This window comes from Triticum urartu, chromosome 1A (assembly GCF_056163025.1).
Source record: "Triticum urartu cultivar PI428250 chromosome 1A, HENAU_Tu73, whole genome shotgun sequence".
Lineage (NCBI taxonomy): Eukaryota > Viridiplantae > Streptophyta > Magnoliopsida > Poales > Poaceae > Triticum > Triticum urartu.
Genome location: NC_141873.1, coordinates 10,879,285 through 10,884,819, shown reverse-complemented (window position 1 = coordinate 10,884,819; position 5,535 = coordinate 10,879,285).

Below are 5,535 nucleotides of genomic sequence, written 5' to 3'. Positions count from 1 at the left end.
GCAACAAAATCAAACATATCTCTTTTAGTACCAATTATAAATCTACCAGAGTGGCCTGATGAAGCCAGGTAGTTTCACTCAAATCTATCGATCCCAATAACAGCAGAGGTTTCATTAGGGGAGAAAGAGGGTTTAAGCCTTTCGACAAGGCCAATGATGTCAATATTATCAGACCGAACAGTATCTTTTAGCTGGTCTCTACGCCCCCTAGCGCCGAAACCTCTGATGTTCCAAAACCGAGCCTTCATCGAAAGGAAAGATTTTTTATGCGAAGGCTCGACCTGCATGGGGCAATGCAGGATTTAGCACATTTGCGTACCCCACGCCGAGGCGCAACAAAGGGCGCCTGATCCCTATCAAGTGCCTCCACGGCCCCACCAGCAACAACCGGTGTGGGCCCAGCCTGAGAAGCAGCGTTCTTGGCCCTGGCAATATCAGCCTGGGCCACTTCGTTGGCCCGAACAACATCCAACAAGGCAGAGGAAGAGCCAAAACTAGGATCAAAAGAGATGCCCACATCCGATAAAATATGCAGAAGATGTTCATTGGAATGCGACAGAAGAACTAACCGAACAAGAGAAGAAACGGGGAGGGGAGGTGTTGGAGGACATGAAGGAGTACCTGAGGGGGGCGGTCCCTGGCCGCAGCGCACCGCGCCACCTGGTCGGCCACCCGCTCGCCGCTGTTGGAGACCTGGCCGCTTAAGTTAGTGAAATAGAAGACAACCTTTGTGCTAACTGCTAAGAATACGAGTGGTTTCTCTAGTTTTAAATTAAGCTTTATTGGAGGATGCTAATGTTGCGGCTCGTCTTTGTGCTAACTGCTAAGAGAGCGATCAAGTCTTTTTTTCGAAACAAAGGCAAAGATTGCCTCATCTATTAATTAAGCAGAAAAGAATTGCCCAGTTAATTACGGAAAACCAGGCGAAAACCGGAACAACATGGTCCAAGCCCACCCCAAAGACTAACACACAGGGCAAAGCCCACCCACGAACAACATCGATGACAACCACGTCGCCCACATGACACGAGGTCCATGCCCTCGAAACTGCAAATCTCCCGAGGCTGCCTCCTCGACATCCACTGCTCCGTTGCGCCCTGCGCACTCAACCGACACCGCCGCCCCGACATGCCACCACTCACCCTCGAGCAGCAACGCCACATGATACAGCAGCCCGCAGCCCACACTGCCCAGGACAACCGCACGCAGACCATGAACGTCACACCACATCCGGGGACACCGCCCCGACATGCCACCGCTCACCCTCGAGCAGCAACGTCGCACGATACGGTAGTCCGCAGCCCGAACTGCTCAGGACAACCGCACACAGACCACGAACGCCGCACCACATCCAGGGCCGCCGCTCCGACATGCCGTCCAACCGCCCCCGCTGGGACGCGTTGACCGAGCTGGAAACCTTGCCGCCCACTGATACGTCTCCAATGTATCTATAATTTTTGATTGTTCCATGTTATTATATTATCTGTTTTGGATGTTTATGGGCTTTATTAAACACTTTTATATTATTTTTGGGACTAACCTATTAACCCAGAGCCCAGTGCCAGTTTTTGTTTTTTTCCTTGTTTCAGTGTTTCACAGAAAATGAATATCAAACGGAGTCCAAACAGAATGAAACCTTCGGGAGAGTTATTTTTGGAACGGAAGCAATCCAGGAGACTTGGAGTGCACGTCAGGGAATCAACGAGGAGAGCACGAGGCAGGGGGGCGCGCCTACCCCCCTGGGCGTACCCTCCACCCTCGTGGGACCCTCGTGGCTCCCCTGACTGACTTCTTTCACCTATATATATCCATATACCCTAAAACCATCGGGGGACAGAATAGATCAGGAGTTCCGCCGCCGCAAGCCTCTGTAGCCACCAAAAACCAATCGGGACCCTGTTCCGGCACCTTGCCGGTGGGGGGAACCCTCACCGGTGGCCATCTTCATCATCCCGGCGCTCTCCATGACGAGGAGGGAGTAGTTCACCCTTGGGGCTGAGGGTATGTACCAGTAGCTATGTGTTTGATCTCTCTCTCTTGTGTTCTTGAGGTGATACAATCTTGATGTATCGCGAGATTTGCTATTATAGTTGGATCTTATGATGTTTCTCCCCTTCCACTCTCTTGTAATGGATTGAGTTTTCCCTTTGAAGTTATCTTATCGGATTGAGTCTTTAAGGATTTGAGAACACTTGATGTATGTCTTGCCGTGCTTATCTGTGGTGATAATGGGATATTCACGTGATCTACTTGATGTATGTTTTGGTGATCAACTTGCGGGTTCTATGAGCTTATGCATAGGGGTTGGCACACGTTTTCGTCTTGACTCCCTGGTAGAAACTTTGGGGCACTCTTTGAAGTACTTTGTGTTGGTTGAATAGATGAATCTGAGATTGTGTGATGCATATCATATAATCATACCCACGGATACTTGAGGTGACATTGGAGTATCTAGGTGACATTACGGTTTTGGTTGATTTGTGTCTTAAGGTGTTATTCTAGTACGAACTCTATGATAGATTGAACGGAAAGAATAGCTTCGTGTTATTTTACTACGGACTCTTGAATAGATCGAGCAAAAAGAATAACTCTGAGGTGGTTTCGTACCCTACCATAATCTCTTCGTTTGTTCTCTAGTGACTTTGGAGTGACTCTTTGTTGCATGTTGAGGGATAGTTATATGGTCCAGTTATGTTATTATTGTTGAGAGAACTTGCACTAGTGAAAGTATGAACCCTAGGCCTTATTTCCTAGCATTGTACCGTTTACGCTCAGTTTTACCGCTTGCTACCTTGCTGTTTTTATATTTTTAGTTTATAAAAACCTATATCTACCATCCATATTACACTTGTATCACCATCTCTTCGCCAAACTAGTCACCTATACAATTTACCATTGTATTGCGTGTGTTGGGGACACAAGAGACTCTTTGTTATTTGGTTGCAGGGTTGCTTGAGAGAGTGAGAGAGACCATCTTCATCCTACGCCTCCCGCGGATTGATAAATCTTAGGTCATCCACTTGAGGGAAATTTGCTACTGTCCTACAAACCTCTGCACTTGGAGGCCTAACAACGTCTACAAGAAGAAGGTTGTGTAGTAGACATCACCCACGCAGCTCAAGGTCCTCACCCAAGCCATGTCGACAAACAACCCTACCTCCTGGGGCAACCGCCGCATCGCTGCCCGAGGCCGCTGCCTCAGTTCTCAACTGAAGATCCCGGAGCCGCCGCCCCGGCATACACCGCCCATGAAAACAGAAGAGCCCGCACAACATCCAAAGGCTGACCCTCCAAAGCGACGCCTCCAAGAAGGTTACGACGTAAAACGCCGCCGCTGCCCACTCCAGAATACTGAAGTTTAGGTTCTCACCCGGAGAGCCAAGGAACATGAAAGGAGAGGAAGAACTCTATGACGACGCCTCCAAGAAGGTCACGACACCAGCAGGCGCCGACGTCGTCAAAACACTACTAGGGAAAACCTTATACACACAAATTTAGCAACAACGCGGGTTAAAAAAGGGCGCTAGTGCTAGATAGCAGTAGCGGTTCAGAATAAACCGCGCTACAGATACGATTGTAGCAGTAGCGCGTGTTGCCGTAAAAGCGCTACTACTAATATTCCCATTGGTGGAACGATGGGCTACGCATAGCAGTAGCGGGCTTGCAGGAAGCGCGCTACCGCTAGGGAATGAGTAGCAGCGTGTTTCCCTGTAAGAGTGCTACTGCTAATGGAAATAAAATAAAATAAAAAACAAATAGAAAAGTAAATGAAAATGAAAGAAACAGAAAAAGGAGAAAGAAAAAAAATAAAATGTAAAGCAAAATAAATGAAAAAGAGAAAAAATAGAGAAAGGCATAGCTGTAGCATGTGTTAGTAAGAGGCGTTATAGCTAATGTAGCTGCAGCGCGTTTCCAGTACCCCTGCTATAGAAACAGAAAAGGAAATAAAAAAGGGATAAAATTACATAGGTATAGCAGTAGCGCGTTTTGGAAAAAGCGCTATAGCTACCTTAGCTATAGCGCGTTCTGAGAAACGCGCTACCGCTAGTGTTGACTTAACAAAAAAACCGTTTCCCCCGCCCACCACTTGCCCCCCAAATCTCTCGACCCACCCCGCCGCCGTCTCCCCGATTCGCCGTCGCCCCACTTCGCCGCCGTCTCCTGCCGACGTCGACGCCCCCGGAGCCACCAGAGCCGTGCACCGTCGACGCCACCGGAGCCGCCCCCAACGCCACGGAGCCGCGCGGCCTCATCAACGCCACCGGAGCCGCCGTCGACGCCACCGGATCCTCCCTCACCACAACTGCCTCCCTCGCCGTCACCGGAGATGCCCCTGCCTCCCTTGCCACCACCGGAGCCATCCTCTGTAAGCCCCCACCCCTCCTCTCTCTCTCTCATGCATAGGTAAGCTAGTTTAATTATGTTAATTATCTAGGTTAGGGCAAAAATTTAGTTAGGGCTTTGACAGAGAAGTAGTTAGGTTAACTGGTTTAATTAGGTTAATTACCTAGGTTAGTGCAAAAATTTAGTTAGGGCCTTGACAGAGAACTAGTCAGGTTAACTAGTTTAATTAGGTTAATTATCTAGGTTATTTAGGCAAGTTTTATTTTAAATATGATCCCTTCCTAGACTTTTATTGTTGATTATATCTTTTCATTGAAGCGGTCATGTTGTTTGTGCCCAAGTTGCTTTGTTGTTTTAATGAAGCTGAGTGGCCTATATATGTTTTGCCAGAATGTTGATTCATTTCCATACCGGCAAATTTTAGGTTCTTGATTTGTCCACTTTTTAGCAAAGGTCATGCCGAAATTTTCCGTGAATTTCGGCATGACTTGTGCTACAAACTAGGACATATCAAGTGCCCGGGATTTGCCTCACCAGGAAGTGATGGGGAACGTAGTAATTTCAAAATTGTCCTACGCACACGCAAGATCATGGTGATGCATAGCAACGAGAGGGGAGAGTATGATCTACGTACCCTTGTAGACCGACTGCGGAAGCGTTGACACAACGTAGAGGAAGTAGTCGTACGTCTTCCCGATCCGACCGATCCAAGCACCGTTACTCCGGCACCTCCGAGTTCTTAGCACACGTACAACTCGATGATGCTCCCCGGGCTCCGATCCAGCAAAGCTTCGGGGATGAGTTCCGTCAGCACGACGGCGTGGTGACGATGATGATGTTCTACCGACGCAGGGCTTCGCCTAAGCACTACAACGATATGACCGAGGTGGAATATGGTGGCAGGGGGCACCGCACACGGCTAAGGAACGATCACGAGGATCAACTTGTGTGTTCTAGGGTGCCCCCCTGCCCCCGTATATAAAGGAGCAAGGGGGAGGGGTGCAGCCGGCCAGGAGGTGGGCGCAGGAGGAGTCCTACTCCTACCGGGAGTAGGACTCCTCCCCCTTTTCCTTGTCCAAGTAGGAGAGAGGGGGGAGAGAAGGAAAGGGGGGGGGGGCGCCGCCCCTCCCACCTTGTCCAATTCGGACTAGGGGAAGAGGGGGCGCGCGGCCTGCCCTGGCAGCCCCTTCC